The following is a 21,845-nucleotide window of genomic DNA, read 5'->3' as shown; positions in this document are numbered from 1 at the left end:
TAAATTCTGTAAGCTCTGGACAACTAGAATCCCCAAGCGCTGAGGCAAAAATAGTCCTGGGTGTGCTACGTTCTCCTAACTGAAGCAGAACCAGGTCCCGTAGTTCTTTGCCAGAGCTCCTGGTGGTGGAGTTGGACTTGGTAAAAGTCTGGGGCCCAGATCCAAAACTGCCCAGAAAGCAACGCACACCCGGTGAACCCCAAGTAGGAGGACCCAGAAAGACCCAGACACTAGCCTTAGAGTGAAGTCCAGGGGAGCAGAACCATATGGAAAAGCAGGAGTGTAGGAAGGAAATCCAGGGGAGTCAAGCAGATTCCAAAGGAACAAATTTGTGGTCAAGCAAGTCGAGTCGGTAACTGGAGGTCACATGGTAGCAGAAGGCAGAAGCATAGTCAGGAGAGCTGGGTCATACATAGGAGGTTTTGCGGAGTAGCCAAATCAGGATCCAAAAAGGGAGGTCAGGAGAAAGCCATAAGGTCATATATATGAGGTCAGGAAGGTGCCAAATCAGGATCATGAAGGAGAGGTCTGTAAAGCAAGCTGGGTCATACACATCCACAGAATCCAGGTAACAGGGTAAGGAGGCAGGAGGCAGGGGACAGGAGACAGGAGGGCTTGTCGCTGATGGGAGCTGATGCCGCAGTATCTTAACTTTTAATCCAAAAACATATATGAATATAAAAATTGTGGGGTGCTGTTATGCAAAAATAACCCCCTCCATATTGGTAGACGTCCAGCTGATGCATTTCGGAGAAGTATGTCTCCTTAGTTCCGCAGTTGATCACCCTTACTCCGGAAGTACCGATCTCGGTGACAGGGGAAAACCGGAACCTCCGCAAACTCCAGCGGAGGCCTCCGACCTACCCTACGCCAGAACCAGCAGCCATCTCAGTGCTGGAAACAGAGTGATCTGGGAGCCTCTGGGCAGCGCAGCGGAGACCCCGGCCCGTCCTAACATCACATAGGCGACATAGAAAGCTGCAACTGTACAATAATATCAGGGTTAGAGGCCTCCCAGAAGTCACTCAAACAGCTGACCTTGTTCCTACTCTCACAGATATATTCAATAAACTTCTGGGTCATGCAAGAGCTCACAATGTAATCTGCAAAGTAAACTATTATGCAATAATGGAAAAAAATATGCAAAGAGCCAGGAAACATAAATTGATAGACTTTAATGGGGCTCCTATCTCCTGTTTCCAGATCTCTTCTGGCCATACTCTAGTCAGAGAGCTGCCTTGAAAGCCTTATTGGCCCTTCTTCATGAATGTAGGATCCCATACCATAGTTATTCACATCAACTCTCCAGGATGCTGGGACAAGCCCCCTCCATCTGTCCATGCAATGCCATTTTTACTTTCTATTCTGCAAGCTACACCTTATAGACTTCCAACTCCCATATGCACTTTTCACATAATAACATGAAAGGGGCTTGTTTAAACTTGGAACTTACCCTCTTCCTGCTGCAGTCATTTTTTTGATTTTTTTTTTTTTACTTACCACCTTCCAAACACCATCGCTTTTTTATCTTTGAACCATATTTTCAGGGCATACTGTACTTTGTAATGGTTGCAATTAATATTTCATACGATGTACTGGGAAGCTGGAAAAAATATCAGAATGGAACGGAATTAGAGAACTGCGTTTGTGAATGGCTTTTTACTGGCTTCGAAGTTGTGTTTACTGGGCTGCCAAAATGACATGTCACTTGTATTTTAGGGGTCAGTATAATTAAGGAGATACTAAATTTAAATTTATTTTTTTACCTTTTAACACCTTCTCACATCTCAAATCCGCTTTAGACTAAGGGCACATGTAGAGAGCTTCAGCAAAAAAAGTAATATGGGAAAAACTGCAGCAGAAATGCATTTTCCGTTTTTCCTGCAGAGATTTTCACAGAAACTTTCTGCTTCAATTATACCTGTACAGAAAATGTCAAGTTTTCTCTACGTACAATTGATAATCTGAAAGTATTGTTTTTACAACTTCTCCAATAGTGACCATTAACATGCAGTGGTATTTGTTACCGTCTGTGGCATTAAAAACCTATAGTTTATGTAACATCAAGAGTGCTGCTGACTTTTATGGTACTGTATCTTGGGACTTGTATTTTATAAGTTATAAGATGCAGAAATAAAAGTAAAATGCTAGCACGACCTAAGACCAAAAAGATATTTTTTATAAATTGTCTTTTTCTAAATTTTATGTTTTCTCCATGATAAAAAAAACTCCCCACACAACTTCAAATCCAATGTATAAATAATTAAATGAAATTGAATATGTAAATTAAATTGTTTGCTTGTTTTAATGTCTTTACTAGAGATGAGCGAACACTAAAATGTTCCAGGTTCGAAATTCGATTCGAACAGCCGCTCACTGTTCGAGTGTTCGAATGGGTTTCGAACCCCATTATAGTCTATGGGGAACATAAACTCGTTAAGGGGGAAACCCAAATTCGTGTCTGGAAGGTCACCAAGTCCACTATGACACCCCAGGAAATGATACCAACACCCTGGAATGACACTGGGACAGCAGGGGAAGCATGTCTGGGGGCATAAAAGTCACTTTATTTCATGGAAATCCCTGTCAGTTTGCGATTTTCGCAAGCTAACTTTTCCCCATAGAAATGCATTGGCCAGTGCTGATTGGCCAGAGTACGGAACTCGAGCAATCAGCGCTGGCTCTGCTGGAGGAGGCGGAGTCTAAGATCGCTCCACACCAGTCTCCATTCAGGTCCGACCTTAGACTCCGCCTCCTCCGGCAGAGCCAGCGCTGATTGGCCGAAGGCTGGCCAATGCATTCCTATGCGAATGCAGACTTAGCAGTGCTGAGTCAGTTTTGCTCAACTACACATCTGATGCACACTCGGCACTGCTACATCAGATGTAGCAATCTGATGTAGCAGAGCCGAGGGTGCACTAGAACCCCTGTGCAAACTCAGTTCACGCTAATAGAATGCATTGGCCAGCGCTGATTGGCCAATGCATTCTATTAGCCCGATGAAGTAGAGCTGAATGTGTGTGCTAAGCACACTCATTCAGCACTGCTTCATCACGCCAATACAATGCATTAGCCAGTGCTGATTGGCCAGAGTACGGAATTCGGCCAATCAGCGCTGGCTCTGCTGGAGGAGGCGGAGTCTAAGGTCGGACCTGAATGGAGACTGGTGTGGAGCGATCTTAGACTCCGCCTCCTCCAGCAGAGCCAGCGCTGATTGGCCGAATTCCGTACTCTGGCCAATCAGCGCTGGCCAATGCATTCTATTAGCCCGATGAAGTAGAGCTGAATGTGTGTGCTAAGCACACACATTCAGCACTGCTTCATCACGCCAATACAATGCATTAGCCAGTGCTGATTGGCCAGAGTACGGAATTCAGCCAATCAGCGCTGGCTCTGCTGGAGGAGGCGGAGTCTAAGATCGCTCCACACCAGTCTCCATTCAGGTCCGACCTTAGACTCCGCCTCCTCCGGCAGAGCCAGCGCTGATTGGCCGAAGGCTGGCCAATGCATTCCTATGCGAATGCAGACTTAGCAGTGCTGAGTCAGTTTTGCTCAACTACACATCTGATGCACACTCGGCACTGCTACATCAGATGTAGCAATCTGATGTAGCAGAGCCGAGGGTGCACTAGAACCCCTGTGCAAACTCAGTTCACGCTAATAGAATGCATTGGCCAGCGCTGATTGGCCAATGCATTCTATTAGCCCGATGAAGTAGAGCTGAATGTGTGTGCTAAGCACACTCATTCAGCACTGCTTCATCACGCCAATACAATGCATTAGCCAGTGCTGATTGGCCAGAGTACGGAATTCGGCCAATCAGCGCTGGCCAATGCATTCTATTAGCCTGATGAAGTAGAGCTGAATGTGTGTGCTAAGCACACACATTCAGCACTGCTTCATCACGCCAATACAATGCATTAGCCAGTGCTGATTGGCCAGAGTACGGAATTCGGCCAATCAGCGCTGGCTCTGCTGGAGGAGGCGGAGTCTAAGGTCGGACCTGAATGGAGACTGGTGTGGAGCGATCTTAGACTCCGCCTCCTCCAGCAGAGCCAGCGCTGATTGGCCGAATTCCGTACTCTGGCCAATCAGCACTGGCTAATGCATTGTATTGGCGTGATGAAGCAGTGCTGAATGTGTGTTCTTAGCACACACATTCAGCTCTACTTCATCGGGCTAATAGAATGCATTGGCCAGCGCTGATTGGCCGAATTCCGTACTCTGGCCAATCAGTGCTGGCCAATGCATTCTATTAGCTTGATGAAGCAGAGTGTGCACAAGGGTTCAAGCGCACCCTCGGCTCTGATGTAGCAGAGCCGAGGCTGCACAAGGGTTCAAGCGCACCCTCGGCTCTGATGTAGGAGAGCCGAGGGTGCACTTGAACCCTTGTGCACCCTCAGCTCTGCTACATCAGAGCCGAGGGTGCGCTTGAACCCTTGTGCACACTCTGCTTCATCAAGCTAATAGAATGCATTGGCCAGCGCTGATTGGCCAATGTATTCTATTATACTGATGAAGTAGAGCTGAATGTGTGTGCTAAGCACACACATTCAGCTCTACTTCATCGGGCTAATAGAATGCATTGGCCAGCGCTGATTGGCCAGAGTACGGAACTCGACCAATCAGCGCTGGCTCTGCTGGAGGAGGCGGAGTCTAAGATCGCTCCACACCAGTCTCCATTCAGGTCCGACCTTAGACTCCGCCTCCTCCAGCAGAGCCAGCGCTGATTGGCCGAATTCCGTACTCTGGCCAATCAGCACTGGCTAATGCATTGTATTGGCGTGATGAAGCAGTGCTGAACGTGTGTGCTTAGCACACACATTCAGCTCTACTTCATCGGGCTAATAGAATGCATTGGCCAATCAGCGCTGGCCAATGCATTCTATTAGCGTGAACTGAGTTTGCACAGGGGTTCTAGTGCACCCTCGGCTCTGCTACATCAGATTGCTACATCTGATGTAGCAGTGCCGAGTGTGCATCAGATGTGTAGTTGAGCAAAACTGACTCAGCACTGCTAAGTCTCTGCATTCGCATAGGAATGCATTGGCCAGCCTTCGGCCAATCAGCGCTGGCTCTGCCGGAGGAGGCGGAGTCTAAGGTCGGACCTGAATGGAGACTGGTGTGGAGCGATCTTAGACTCCGCCTCCTCCAGCAGAGCCAGCGCTGATTGGTCGAGTTCCGTACTCTGGCCTATCAGCGCTGGCCAATGCATTCTATTAGCCCGATGAAGTAGAGCTGAATGTGTGTGCTTAGCACACACATTCAGCTCTACTTCATCAGGCTAATAGAATACATTGGCCAATCAGCGCTGGCCAATGCATTCTATTAGCTTGATGAAGCAGAGTGTGCACAAGGGTTCAAGCGCACCCTCGGCTCTGATGTAGCAGAGCTGAGGGTGCACAAGGGTTCAAGTGCACCCTCGGCTCTCCTACATCAGAGCCGAGGGTGCGCTTGAACCCTTGTGCACACTCTGCTTCATCAAGCTAATAGAATGCATTGGCCAGCACTGATTGGCCAGAGTACGGAATTCGGCCAATCAGCGCTGGCCAATGCATCCCTATGGGAAAAAGTTTATCTCACAAAAATCACAATTACACACCCGATAGAGCCCCAAAAAGTTATTTTTAATAACATTCCCCCCTAAATAAAGTTTATCCCTAGCTATCCCTGCCTGTACAGCTATCCCTGTCTCATAGTCACAAAGTTCACATTCTCATATGACCCGGATTTGAAATCCACTATTCGTCTAAAATGGAGGTCACCTGATTTCGGCAGCCAATGACTTTTTCCAATTTTTTTCAATGCCCCCAGTGTCGTAGTTCCTGTCCCACCTCCCCTGCGCTGTTATTGGTGCAAAAAAGGCGCCAGGGAAGGTGGGAGGGGAATCGAATTTTGGCGCACTTTACCACGTGGTGTTCGATTCGATTCGAACATGGCGAACACCCTGATATCCGATCGAACATGTGTTCGATAGAACACTGTTCGCTCATCTCTAGTCTTTACAATATTCAAATCTAAAAATCATTGAAGTTAAACTAAAAAAAAACTTCTGCAAAACCTTGAAGTTGTTAAAATTTTTTATGACAATGAAAGTTCAACCTGATATTTGGCTACTTATATCAATAAATTATAATGTTCAGTACATCTTCAAATCAAAATAATAATAATAATAATAATAATAATAATAATAATAAATATTGTTTATAAAGTATGCAAGTGTTTGTAAATTCCAGACAGCATATGAAATATATTTTTTTTCAAGACTGTTAGATTTAAAACTTAAATCAAACATTAGCAAGCTGTTAGAAATATAGTGTCATAGTAGAATACATAGTATACACTTTATACAGGGCAACGTACTGCCAATAATTAGCTTTTTTATATACTCTAGGAACTATGCAATAAGGATACCAATGAGGGTCTAGTGATTCATTGTAATATTTGTAAATTACTGAACTTATTGGTATTGGAGCATTAGATCACAATAAAAAAAAAAAAAATAACATTGAAGTCTATGTGAACTTCCCTATAGCAGCCAGTACCAATATTAATCCACTCAGTCAATTACTTTATCAAGTGCATGGATGACAAATAAACCCATTAAAATACAAAATTAAAACCTTAAAAATACCAATGCCACAAAATAATTTTAACATTAATAATATTTAAATAAAATGTGGAATAACTAAGGCAGACAAATAATTGTCATATATACAGCAGATACTAAAGGACAATGATTCCACATAAAAATATTCATAAGTGAACAAATAAATATAAATTAATATATACCTTACTAACACACAATTCATAGAAGATAAAAATAGAAAAGCAATTAGTCTTGGTCCGGAAATAGAGAGGGAGAATTAAAAACATAACACTTAGTAGCTGAAATACCATAGGGCCATAGTGGTAAAAAAGTGAATTGCTAAGTAAAAATGTACGTGTATTATTAAATATAGCTCATATTATCCAAGATCAATGTGCAACTTAATTAAACTCCTGACGAATTCCAGTTCATGCACAATCTTGCACCAAATCAAATATATTACACCATTACACCATTGTTAATGACATGTTACACCAGCATTTTTAGTATTAATATACATATATGGGACAATATTATTAATATTATTAGATCAGCATCAACTCATGTAGTACACAAATGCACAGATTTATCCACTATAACACATCCAGCTTGTAAAGATTAAAGATCACAATGGCCATAGTCCATCTCACCAATCCGTTGGTTTCAGTGGGAGCTCACATCCCAGAAGATTCTAGCATAACTATGCTGAAGTTACTGTGCTAAGGCGCCTATCCTCCTATGTAGTGGCAACAGCTCAATTGCTAAACTTGGTTAATGGATTTTGGAAAAATCTGGTAAATTTAGTTTGTCCAATCATTAAAACAGATGATTTGTGTCTTGGCAGTAAAAGGTTAGATGCATTTCAAGAGCACCTTAGTTCCCAATCTCAATTATTATTAATAGTATTAATTAATATAATAATTAGAGATGAGCGAACACTAAAATGTCCGAGGTTTGAAATCCGATTCGAACAGCCGCACACTGTTCGACTGCTCAAACGGATTTCGAAACCCATTATAGTCTATGGGGGGAAATGCTCGTTTCAGGGGTAGGCAACATTCGATAAAATCATACTTACCAAGTCCACGAGTGACGGTCGGGCTGGATTCTGCTTGAAGTCTTCTCCCAGCGCAGGGTCCCCGCGTCCTCTTCCAGGTGGAATTCACTCTGCCTAGGCATCCGGCCTAGGCAGAGCCGACTGTGCATGCGCGTGTTTGCGCATGCATGCCCGCGCATGCGCAGTCGTCTCTGCCTAGGCCGGATGCCTAGGCAGAGTGAATTCCACCCGGAAGAAGACGCGGGGACGCAGCGCGGAGAAGACTTCGGAAAGGTAAGAGAAGAACCAGCGTTGATTGGCAGAATGTATAGCATTCTGCCAATCAACGCTGGTTCTGCATCGAACCTTAAACTTCGAACAGCTAGTAGTGTTCGATCGAGTACGAGTATTTCGAATACCGTAGTATTCGATCGAACACCTACTCGATCGAACACTACTCGCTCATCTCTAATAATAATACAATTATTTTCTGAGCGTTGGACGTTTTTAAAGTTATACCCTATAGTGCATACTATGTTTTTGACTTATAACTGATAACTGTGTTGATGAATCCCTTTAACCCTTTCCCTCTCTATTACATCACCCTGAGTATAGAAATTAATGGGAGCTCTACTTGTGGCATGACTTCCAAGTCATGGCTGTATTACACAGCCAGGACCCGGGAATAGCTGTCGAAGTCAGAAGATACGAGGCTCTGGGCAGTTAGGTTACAAGTCAGCCTCCCCTTTCAGCCTCTCAGATTCCCTGGGATGTGATCATGTGGCACCATGGCAGCCAGGAGACCAATCAACGGGCTCATGACTACCTTTCTCTATTGCATATAGGAATTCTATCCTATTTGCAATGTACTAGCAATCAAGAGATCTCAACTTCCAGTCTCCTCATGGGACAGTAAAAATACTTTATTTATTATTCATAGATTGTAAGCTCTTGCGAGCAGGGCCCTCAGTCCCCAAAATACGTTGGCGCTATGTAAATATGTTTTACCGTATATACTCGAGTATAAGCTGACCCGAATATAAGCCGACACCCCTAATGTTACCACAAAAAACTGGGAAAACTTATTGACTCGAGTATAAGCCGAGGTGGGGAAATGCAGAAGCTACTGGAAAAGTTCAAAAACTAAAATGGTGGGAGTTTTTGGGTGCAGTAGTTGCTGGGTGCTGGAAAAGGGAAGGGGGTGTTTTGGTTCTCTGTCTGCCCCTTCACTGAGCTTGAGGACTGGGGTATTTTCCCCCTACTTGGAACTCAGCCTGGCTGAATATAGCGTATCTGCAGAGCTCCTATTAACCCCTTCCCGATGGAATAGGAGCACTGCAGATACCTTATATTCAGTGGATCGGCACTTTCAGACACAGGGTTACCTAATGTGTATGTGTTACACAATAATTTTCTACTTTGAAGGTGGGTTCACACCTGCGCCCGATCTCCATTATATAGGTTTCCATTTCCTGCTAATCTAAATTCCCTATTAGTATGTTTTTTTGGATTGTGGGAGGAAACCCATGTAAACAAGTGAGAATACACAAACTCACTGCAGATGTTGTCCTTGCCCACAATAAAGGTTGTAAGAAATTTTTACCAAAAAGTGGACACATTGAAACCAAACTCATAAAACCCATATTTTTTTTTTCTCGTTTTAGGCTAAGACCCCACGTTGCGGAAAAGCAGCTTTTTTCGTTTCAGATTATGTTGCGTTTTTTTAAGCCAAAGCTAAGAATGCTACGAAAGGAATGAAAAATATATAGGAAGCTCTTATACTTCTCCCTTATGCTCAATCCTCTCATCAGCCTTAGCAGAAGGGAACTGGGATGTCACAGCTGGCAAGAAATTCATCAACAAGAAGACAACCAATAAGCCTGGACAACTTCTTCAAGTTCTTCAAGCCCAAACTCAACCTATTATGCCTTTATGGACATTGCTTGGTGCACTGTGGCACAGTCATGTTGGAAAAGAAAAGGGTTGTTCCCAAACTGTTTCCACAAAATTGAAAGTACTGTATATACAGCATATACACAGTCTAGTAGCAGTGTGCTTTACACCACTCCATTTAATGCTTGGTATTCTGCTTAGTGATATAAGGCTTGCATGCAGCTGCTCAGCCATGGAAACCCATGACATGAAACTCTTGGTGCATAGTTTTTCTTCTTATCTTAATGCCAGAGTAGATTTGTAACTCTGCCATAATTGAGTCAGCAAAGCATGAGTACATTTTATTTACTTTCCATTTCACAACACTAATCTGGCACCCAACCTTACTGATACTGTGGTCCATAAACATGGACACGTTTCAATAAGGTCACTCATAGTTGGTAACATCTAAATATCTAGGGGGAAGAAATCTCTCAATTTGACTTGTTGCATCAGTAACATGCTATTACAGAAGCACACTTGAATATGGCACAGGGACCACTTTCTATTGCAAATGTTACGCCTTGAGTCTATTGTGAGAAAAGCACATTACAAATGTTTATTGCTGTAAAAGGAGACTGAATGGCAAGTAGTTGATTTTATATACCTGTGGCAATGGGAATGAATGAGACACATGAATACAATGATTAAGATTGAGGCTCCACAAGGCGTCCTGCAGCAAAAAAGCGCTACAGGAAAGCCACAGTGGCAACTTATCGCAGTTCTTCCTGCAGTGCTTTGCACAGAGAGTTTGCAGAGGTTTTCTCTGTGGACTTTCTACTTCGATTATATCTATAGGGAAACCACCGGTGTTTGTATAGGTTTAATTATCATGCTGCTTTTTGAAATTAGTTTTGGAAATCACCATCTGTCCTCACTGCATATTTTCCCACAAAGTGGGTATAGGATTCAGCCTAAAAAGGTAGGCTCCCACTTGTGAGGGCAATTCCTCACACAGAGGAATTTGAAGCTGACCTCCTTTCATTTGAGCCTAAATGTCAAAGAGCCCAAGGTCAGAAAATGGAGAGCAATTTGAGGTGGAATACTGTCCCTAATTTCTCTTCATTTTCTTACTTGTGAATGAGTCCTTACTCTGTCATCATTGTAGATTACCTTTACAGTACTTGGTTATGAAGTCCAAGAGAAGTAATGGTATAAGTGTTCAAAGAGAATCAGTACAGGCACAGATTATTTCACTTCTCCTTTTCTGTTGCCAATTCCTTACTTGTTACCAGTGGATACAATGTTCATATAGTCACTAGGGTTTGTTTAGTCTAGGTCTAATGATCTTATGTCTCTTTATGTCAGCAAGGAAATTGTACACCTTAAAGGGGTATTCCCATTTCTAGGATCTTATTTAAACTTGTAGGTTAAAGAGGACCTTTCATGTCCTCTTGAATGTGCAGTTTTATATACCGCTAGGAGCAGATAGTGCACTGAATTCTGCACACTGTCAACTTTCCTGGTATGTACTCCGATGGTGGAGATATCAGTATGCATGAACAGTAAAACTTGCAACTTTTACACAGCTAAACCGCATACAATGTTGAGGATGCAATTCTTGTAACATTGAAGATGTACATTGAAGGTGTACCAGTTAGAAGTTGGTACACCCTTTTACAGTCTGGGTTTCCCTTACTGAAGCAGTCTTTACCATAACTTATGGGACACTTTTTCTCTGAAAAGTTCAACAAGTTTCTATTGTCCAACCACCGGATATAAGCAAACAGGGTGCCCTGTCTGTCTGTGGTAAATACAGGCTTGTGGCACTGCGGCCCATAGATTCTCATCTGACACATACTCTTCTATCACAAAAGCCAAATAGAGACAGTTTACTGGGTGAATTGCAGGACTGTGATGTCTGGATGGCCTCCAGGTGAGCTAGGGTTGTGGCTCAGTCTCCCTTATCCAGTCTAACTTCTCACTCTGCACATGTCTTCAAAAACATGAGAAGCAATGATAGGGAAGGAAGAAATATTGCTGCTTCAGGAGAGGTGGCTCAACCTTGTAACATCACAGGAATGGGGAGTCTCCTCAAAGTACTGGAGAAAACACTCAGTCTTCTCCTTTCCAGAGCTCACTAGTTGGTTGTTCCAAGTCTCTGTTTCAAACTCTCAATTGTAGGGCCCATTTAAGAGTTGAACTACACATTATATACTGCTATGCATAGATCACAATATAAACAGATCATATAGAGTATAAAACAATTCCAAACATTTTTGTAGTGCTCCCAGTGGGATATCACATATCTTGTTTAGTTTCCTTTGCCAGCTACTGCAGATTATATCTCCTTAGTATATTGCCTAGGGTTCAGACCACCCCTGCTCTATAGCTGTATAGTGGTCAGGCTGGTTTTCTCTTTAGGTAAATCCAGACATAAAAGGTGTGCCATTTAGACTCCAGAGCACGTTGCTGGCCTGAGCTGTACATCATAAAGGCTACACCAACCTACAGAAACTGGAGGTGTCAAAAACTAGTTTCTGGCACTTCTACTATTACTACTACTACTACTACTACTAGTTTTCAGAAGACTCATAATAGAAAAATAGCCATATATGTACAGAACTTACAGAAAGTCACTCACTTGGAAACACAGTGGATTCATTTCACTCTATAGAGATCTATCTTCATATGTTATATGCAAAATGTGAGTATACTCAATCTTAAACAATATTCTGTAGCAATATCGTTAATTGTAATTATTTGGCTTCGCTGTCCCATGTAGCCTAGAATATATCATACTGTAGTTTTCCCAAATGTTCTTTGCAAAACTTCAAGCTCTGGCTAGTGTGTATGTCAGTGAATAGTTATTTCACGTTAAGCTACAAATTCACAGTCAAGCAAGTATGTTTTTATCTATTCCTGTATTGTTTTCTTTTTTTTTTTGTATGTCAATGTCTTTTCTGGAAGGTGAATCTTCTCCTAGGCTGTAGACTGCGAAAGTTTTCCTCCAAAATCTCCCAATACTTTTCTATAGCTTATAAGCTTATTTTATGGCCTGCATTCACATAATCAAGTTCTCATTTTCATGGTGTTTTTTGCGCCATTTATCAACTGTTTTCTATTCATTTTTAGAATATTACAAAGTTCTCTAGACACAGACATTTTTTTTTACCAATTTGTGCCTAACAGTAAAACTGTATTTTAGGCCATAACTATAGCAGCCAATTCATTTCATAAACTCTTCTGGAATACTATGGACTGGGAGCAATAAGGATTTTTTTGGGGTTATTTTTTGCTAGATGAGTTTTCAAAAATCGTCCCTATTACATTTTTGTCTGTGGCATTTTTGGAATATGTTTTCCCCCCAAAAGACAGCATGGTATAGAAGAGGCATTGTAAGTTAAACAGCCTGAAATAAATAATAATAATAACCTAAAATAATAAGTAATAAAAAGCTTCAAAAGTGTATTATTTCATGTATTCCTAGCATCTGCAGTATACATATAAAGCTAAAGCAGAATGACTCAGATATATTGTTTTTGGCTTTACTGTGTCAATTTAAAAGTGAATAAGAGATCAACTTAAGAAACAGTTAAATTATTTTGCTTTATTTTTTAGCTGTGATGTCATGTGTAGTGATTTCTGAGATCAGACATGAAAAGAAAAGAATCCTGTCTAAGTTACCATATCAGCTTCTAAGGTATGTTTTCAGTTATTCGGGAATATATTTATAACGGCATGACTCACAGTTTAATCTGTTTAAACATCTGACTGTAATTTATTCATTCTATGGGTAAAGTGGCAAGAATTCTGAAAATTAGTCCCATGAAATAAAACAAATGTAATATGTTAGATCATTAGTATGAAACAAGCTATTTGCAAACACAATATACTTAGTTATGAATGTCTGAGCATCTGTAAGAAAACGTATCTTGAAGATGTAAAGGGTTACACCAACACTAGTTAATTAAATATGAAGTGAACCTCACATAACCCTGAACATATTTTAAAGGACAATTCTTTCTAAGTTTCTCCAGTTAAGCAATCCCTCCTTTATCTACAAATACTTGAAAGGCCATGATAGGTTGATCCTAAAAGTAGATGTATTAATTTATATATTGCTCTAGGCACTTGTGACCTCTTACTATAATTGTGAAATAACATTAGCAGCAGGAATTTTTCCTGCTACTTGAATGTGAGCAAGTTTTAGATCTGTAAAAATAAAAAGAAAACAACCTAGTTCCAAACACTGAGGGATGCCGAGTATAGAGATTTATATTAAAGGTTACATAAATATTTTATTTAAAGAAAAAAGCATGTGGGTGGGTCAAATGATGAGGTTGTCGCTGCATGGCATTCTTCATAATCCCTTTTTACAGGACACAAAGAGACAGATGAGGAATGAATAGGTTACTGCACAAGACAAATTTGTTATCAAAAGGCTTAGCAAAAATAGAATGATCTTTGAATATATTCATATCTTTTTAACAAACATCCTGTATTATGTCATCATATGAATAAATTTCACCCATGTCATAATCTTTTATGAAGTGAACAGCATTCCAATATAGCTTGATGCTTTAGTGTAAAGTAAGAATAATTAGAGCAACAATTATTATTATTATTATTATTATTATTATTATTATTATTATTATTATTATTATTTTTATTATTATTATTATTAAAGAATAAAATAATATTAAAATACTGTTATATTGTACTATTCTTTTTACCTTGTACATTTAAAGTACATTTCAGCAAAATTTGCATATATTAAAAGTGTAATGTGTATGCATTAGAAATAGCACTGTTTCTGGCCATTATATATCTTATATTTTGTATTTATCAGTTTTTCTCTCTTCATATTTTATATCTTATTTTTTGAACTGGTGGGCAAAGACTAACTTCTATGGTGTCAGCATAGACAGCACACAGAAGGTAGAGAAGAATCTGTTCATCTAACTCTATTTGTGACATGCAGAAGGATCATATTGGACATTATAGAGATGTATTGACTAGAGATGAGCGAACAGTGTTCTATCGAACACATGTTCGATCGGATATCAGGGTGTTCGCCATGTTCGAATCGAATCGAACACCACGTGGTAAAGTGCGCCAAAATTCGATTCCCCTCCCACCTTCCCTGGCGCCTTTTTTGCACCAATAACAGCGCAGGGGAGGTGGGACAGGAACTACGACACTGGGGGCATTGAAAAAAATTGGAAAAAGTCATTGGCTGCCGAAATCAGGTGACCTCCATTTTAGACGAATAGTGGATTTCAAATCCGGGTCATATGAGAATGTGAACTTTGTGACTATGAGACAGGGATAGCTGTACAGGCAGGGATAGCTAGGGATAACCTTTATTTAGGGGGGAATGTTATTAAAAATAACTTTTTGGGGCTCTATCGGGTGTGTAATTGTGATTTTTGTGAGATAAACTTTTTCCCATAGGGATGCATTGGCCAGCGCTGATTGGCCGAATTCCGTACTCTGGCCAATCAGTGCTGGCCAATGCATTCTATTAGCTTGATGAAGCAGAGTGTGCACAAGGGTTCAAGCGCACCCTCGGCTCTGATGTAGCAGAGCCGAGGCTGCACAAGGGTTCAAGCGCACCCTCGGCTCTGATGTAGGAGAGCCGAGGGTGCACTTGAACCCTTGTGCACCCTCAGCTCTGCTACATCAGAGCCGAGGGTGCGCTTGAACCCTTGTGCACACTCTGCTTCATCAAGCTAATAGAATGCATTGGCCAGCGCTGATTGGCCAATGTATTCTATTAGCCTGATGAAGTAGAGCTGAATGTGTGTGCTAAGCACACACATTCAGCTCTACTTCATCGGGCTAATAGAATGCATTGGCCAGAGTACGGAACTCGACCAATCAGCGCTGGCTCTGCTGGAGGAGGCGGAGTCTAAGATCGCTCCACACCAGTCTCCATTCAGGTCCGACCTTAGACTCCGCCTCCTCCGGCAGAGCCAGCGCTGATTGGCCGAAGGCTGGCCAATGCATTCCTATGCGAATGCAGAGACTTAGCAGTGCTGAGTCAGTTTTGCTCAACTACACATCTGATGCACACTCGGCACTGCTACATCAGATGTAGCAATCTGATGTAGCAGAGCCGAGGGTGCACTAGAACCCCTGTGCAAACTCAGTTCACGCTAATAGAATGCATTGGCCAGCGCTGATTGGCCAATGCATTCTATTAGCCCGATGAAGTAGAGCTGAATGTGTGTGCTAAGCACACACATTCAGCACTGCTTCATCACGCCAATACAATGCATTAGCCAGTGCTGATTGGCCAGAGTACGGAATTCGGCCAATCAGCGCTGGCTCTGCCGGAGGAGGCGGAGTCTAAGGTCGGACCTGAATGGAGACTGGTGTGGAGCGATCTTAGACTCCGTCTCCTCCAGCAGAGCCAGCGCTGATTGGTCGAGTTCCGTACTCTGGCCAATCAGCGCTGGCCAATGCATTCTATTAGCCCGATGAAGTAGAGCTGAATGTGTGTGCTTAGCACACACATTCAGCTCTACTTCATCAGGCTAATAGAATACATTGGCCAATCAGCGCTGGCCAATGCATTCTATTAGCTTGATGAAGCAGAGTGTGCACAAGGGTTCAAGCGCACCCTCGGCTCTGATGTAGCAGAGCTGAGGGTGCACAAGGGTTCAAGTGCACCCTCGGCTCTCCTACATCAGAGCCGAGGGTGCGCTTGAACCCTTGTGCAGCCTCGGCTCTGCTACATCAGAGCCGAGGGTGCGCTTGAACCCTTGTGCACACTCTGCTTCATCAAGCTAATAGAATGCATTGGCCAGCACTGATTGGCCAGAGTACGGAATTCGGCCAATCAGCGCTGGCCAATGCATTCTATTAGCCCGATGAAGTAGAGCTGAATGTGTGTGCTAAGCACACACATTCAGCACTGCTTCATCACGCCAATACAATGCATTAGCCAGTGCTGATTGGCCAGAGTACGGAATTCGGCCAATCAGCGCTGGCTCTGCTGGAGGAGGCGGAGTCTAAGATCGCTCCACACCAGTCTCCATTCAGGTCCGACCTTAGACTCCGCCTCCTCCAGCAGAGCCAGCGCTGATTGGCCGAATTCCGTACTCTGGCCAATCAGCACTGGCTAATGCATTGTATTGGCTTGATGAAGCAGTGCTGAATGTGTGTGCTTAGCACACACATTCAGCTCTACTTCATCGGGCTAATAGAATGCATTGGCCAATCAGCGCTGGCCAATGCATTCTATTAGCGTGAACTGAGTTTGCACAGGGGTTCTAGTGCACCCTCGGCTCTGCTACATCAGATTGCTACATCTGATGTAGCAGTGCCGAGTGTGCATCAGATGTGTAGTTGAGCAAAACTGACTCAGCACTGCTAAGTCTGCATTCGCATAGGAATGCATTGGCCAGCCTTCGGCCAATCAGCGCTGGCTCTGCCGGAGGAGGCGGAGTCTAAGGTCGGACCTGAATGGAGACTGGTGTGGAGCGATCTTAGACTCCGCCTCCTCCAGCAGAGCCAGCGCTGATTGGCCGAATTCCGTACTCTGGCCAATCAGCACTGGCTAATGCATTGTATTGGCTTGATGAAGCAGTGCTGAATGTGTGTGCTTAGCACACACATTCAGCTCTACTTCATCGGGCTAATAGAATGCATTGGCCAGCGCTGATTGGCCGAATTCCGTACTCTGGCCAATCAGCACTGGCTAATGCATTGTATTGGCTTGATGAAGCAGTGCTGAATGTGTGTGCTTAGCACACACATTCAGCTCTACTTCATCGGGCTAATAGAATGCATTGGCCAATCAGCGCTGGCCAATGCATTCTATTAGCGTGAACTGAGTTTGCACAGGGGTTCTAGTGCACCCTCGGCTCTGCTACATCAGATTGCTACATCTGATGTAGCAGTGCCGAGTGTGCATCAGATGTGTAGTTGAGCAAAACTGACTCAGCACTGCTAAGTCTGCATTCGCATAGGAATGCATTGGCCAGCCTTCGGCCAATCAGCGCTGGCTCTGCCGGAGGAGGCGGAGTCTAAGGTCGGACCTGAATGGAGACTGGTGTGGAGCGATCTTAGACTCCGCCTCCTCCAGCAGAGCCAGCGCTGATTGGTCGAGTTCCGTACTCTGGCCAATCAGCACTGGCCAATGCATTTCTATGGGGAAAAGTTAGCTTGCGAAAATCGCAAACTGACAGGGATTTCCATGAAATAAAGTGACTTTTATGCCCCCAGACATGCTTCCCCTGCTGTCCCAGTGTCATTCCAGGGTGTTGGTATCATTTCCTGGGGTGTCATAGTGGACTTGGTGACCCTCCAGACACGAATTTGGGTTTCCCCCTTAACGAGTTTATGTTCCCCATAGACTATAATGGGGTTCGAAACCCATTCGAACACTCGAACAGTGAGCGGCTGTTCGAATCGAATTTCGAACCTCGAACATTTTAGTGTTCGCTCATCTCTAGTATTGACAAGTGAAGCATTTGGAATGAGACACAAATGTTACTGTTATCTGCAGAAGTCTTTGTTTCTCACTTAAGTTTTTCTCATTCCCCTCTTTTCTCCATAGACTTCAGTTGTTAGCTGTAGAGATGAGCGAACAGCGTTCGATCGAATTGATATTTGATCGAATATCAGGCCGTTCGAGGTGTTCGATTCCAATCGAACACCAGGTGGCAAACTCACTAAAAATTAGATTCCCCTCCCACCTTCCCTGGTGCGTTTTTTGCACCAATAACAGCGCAGGGGAGGTGGGACAATGGAGGCAGTGAAAAAAAATCGGAAAAAGGAATTGGCGGCCGGAAACAGATAACCTCCAATTTAGACGAATGGTGGATTTACCATTCGACTAATTTGGGACTGTGAACTATATGAATGTGAGACAGGGACAGATCTACAAGCAGGGTTAGCTAGGGATAACCTTTATTTAGGGGGGGATGTCACTCACCTAGCTCTTTGGGGTTCTATCTTGTTGGGATCCCTGTCAACTTGCGATATGCACGAGCTGACTTTTTCCCATAGGAATGCATTGGCCAGTGTTGATTGGCCGAATGCCCATACACTGGCCAGTCAACGCTGGTCAATGCATTTCTATAGTGAGATATAGCAGAGCCCGTGCGGTTAGCCCGGCTACTCCAGACACCGGAGATGAAAGAGCTCTGCACTACACCCAACCATCCCTCCAGCTACTCCTCCTGTACTAACACGACTAGCACAGCTTGGCTATTCCTTAGTACTACTAACACACTCAGCTCGATTATTCCTTAGTGTAATAGCCGATCTGAGCATGTTAGTAGTACTAAGGAATAGCCAAGCTGAGTGTGTTAGTCTGCTGCATATCTGCCAGCTCTCTTACATCTCCTACAAACTCAGCTGGCTATTCCTTAGTACTACTGACACGCTTGTCTCAGCTATTCCTTAGTGTAATAGCCCAGCTGAGCATGTTAGTAGTACTAAGGAATAGCCCAGCTGAGTGTGTTAGTACTACAAACCACTCCCCCCAACTCCCCGGTGTCCGCTTACCTGCAGATCCCTGTTCTTGGTCCACTTCGGTCCATGGTCTGGGTTTCAGAGCGCCCTGCCCCCCTCTCCCCTACTAGTATTATAGAGAAGGCGGGACTTAAGAGAGTGTGGGCGGGTACTGGGCGGGGAGACTACCCGCCCACACTCGCCTTAGCCCCACCTTCTCTATAATACTAATCGGGAGAGGGGCGGGCTTTGGAGAGTGTGGGCTGGTACTGGGCAGGGAGACTCCCCGCCCACACTCTCCCCGCCTTCTCTATCATACTAGTCGGGGAGAGGGGGCAGGGCGCTCTGAAACCCGGACCATGGACCAAAGTGGACCAAGAACAGGGAGCTGCAGGTAAGCGGACACCGGGGGGGGGGGGGGGGGTTGGGGTTTGTAGTACTAACACGTTCAGCTGGGCTATTCCTTAGTACTACTAACATGCTCAGGTGGGCTATTACACTAAGGAATAGCCGAGCCGAGTGTGTCAGTAGTACTAAGGAATAGCCAGCTGAGTGTGTAGGAGATGTAGGAGAGCTAGCAGATATGCGGCAGACTAACACGCTCGACTTGGCTATTCCTTAGTACTACTAATACGCTCAGATCGGCTATTACACTAAGGAATAGCCAAGCTGAGAGTGTTAGTAGTATTAAGGAATAGTCAAGCTGAGCTAGTCGTATTAGTACAGGAGGAATAGCTGGAGGGATGGTTGGGTGTAGTGCAGAGCTCTTTCATCTGTCCGGAGTAGCCGGGCTAATCGCACGGCCAGCTCTGCTATATCTCGCTATAGAAATGCATTGACCAGCATTGATTGGCCAGTCTATGGGATTCGGCCAATCAACGCCGGTTCTGCCTGAGGAGGCGGAGTCTAAAATCGGACCAGAATGTAAACTGCTGTGGACCGATTTTAGACTCCATCTCCTCTGGCAGAATCAGCGTTGATTGGCCGAATCCCGTAGACTGGCCAATCAATGCTGGTCAATGCATTCCTATGCGAAAAAGTCAGCTTCGGCACATCGCAAGCTGACAGGGGATCCCGACATAATAAAGGTATTGATGCCCCAAGACATGCTTCCCCTGCTGTCCCATTTGCTTTCCAGGGTGTTGGCATCATTTCCTGGGGTGTGATAGTGGACTTGGTGACCCTCCTGAGTCGAATGGTAGGATCCCTTGTAGCAAAGGGATAGACTATAATGGGGTTTGATATTTGATCGAATAGTCGAATATTGAGCGGCTTTTTGAAACGAATATCAAATCTCGAACATTTTACTGTTCGCTCATCTCTAGTTACGCTAGGTTCACACCTGCGTTCGGCACTCCGTTCTGTGGTTTCCGTCTTCTGCATGCAAGAAGACGGAAACCACAGACTGGGTCCGGCCGTGAGCGGTGGTGAGCGTTTTATGCTCTCTGCCGCAAAACCATTTTTTTAAATCTGAGCACAGAGTACTGCATGTCCGACTCTGTGTCCAGATTAAAAAACTCGGTTTCATGGCTGAGAGCATAAAACGCTCACCGCCGCTCACTGCCGGACAGCTTTCTCACCCATTCAAATGAATGGGTGAGAAAGAGTCCTGCAGGTTTCCGTCTCCTGTTTTGTGCAGGAAACGGAAACCTGCAGAACGGAGACCGGGCACAGATGTGAACGAGCCCTTAGCTGTAACATGACACTTCTGCAACCAATGTTCCCTTTAAGCCTCAGCAGCTGCTGAGTACAGTGGCTAAAGAGCTGTGCCATTACAGGTGGGTAACATCAGCATACTTTGTATATGGAAATCCTTTTACAGGTCACGCCTCCTGGTTACAGCCCTAATATGTCACAATATAATACCTTCTTGTTCCCCATATACATTATAATTTCCCCTTTATAAACCATACAATATAATGCCCATAAATTCCCACATCACAGCATAATTCTCCTTTAAACTCTCATTCAGTATATTGCCCTCTTAGTTCACCCAGTGTACCCCACTACCTACATATGCAATATAATGCCCCCCTCAGCACCCCCACAGTATAATGTATATCATTGTTCCTACACAGTAATGTCCTGGGAGCGAGCAATGAGCTAAATTTGTAACACACCATTCTACTTCTTTCTTTTCTATTCTGAGGTCTGTGCCAGAGCAGAGAGGGAGATGGATGTAGAATGGTGAATTATTACTCACTGAGTGTGCCAGTAATACAAAATAGCCCCACCCATCAGTACCGATGGATGTGCTTATTGAGACTATAAACTATTGGGTGGGGACAGCCTACTTAGGCAGGTATTCAAAAAATAACGTAAGGATTAGGGATGAGCGAACAGTAAAATATTCGATATTCAGTATTTGTTTCGAATAGCCGCTCAATATTCGACTATTCGAACGAATATCAAACCCCATTACATTCTATGGGGAAAAATGCTTCGTTTCAGGGGATCCTACCATTCGACTCAGGAGAGTCACCAAGTCCACTATGACACCCCAGGAAATTATGCCAACACCCTGGATTGCAACTGGGACAGCAGGGGAAGCATGTCTGGGGGCATCTGTATTACGTCGGAATCCCTGTCAGCTTGTGATATGCGGGAGCTGACTTTTTCCCATAGGAATGCATTGACTAGCGTTGATTGGCCAGTGTACAGCATTCGGCCAATCAACGCTGGTTCTGCCGGAGGAGGCGGAGTCTAAGATTCATCCACAGCAGTTTCCATTGTGGTCCAATGTCAGATGTAGCAGTGCTGACACAGCACTGCTACACAGAGAAGCAGCAGAGCTCAGCACACACAGAGATGCAGCAGAGCTGAGTGTGCAGCATGGTTCAACGCACACTCAGCACTGCTACATCAGATGCAGTAGAGCTG

Source organism: Leptodactylus fuscus, chromosome 4 (assembly GCF_031893055.1).
Source record: "Leptodactylus fuscus isolate aLepFus1 chromosome 4, aLepFus1.hap2, whole genome shotgun sequence".
Classification (NCBI taxonomy): Eukaryota; Metazoa; Chordata; class Amphibia; order Anura; family Leptodactylidae; genus Leptodactylus; species Leptodactylus fuscus.
The sequence above is the reverse complement of the archived record's forward strand: the minus strand, read 5'-3'. Positions refer to the sequence as shown.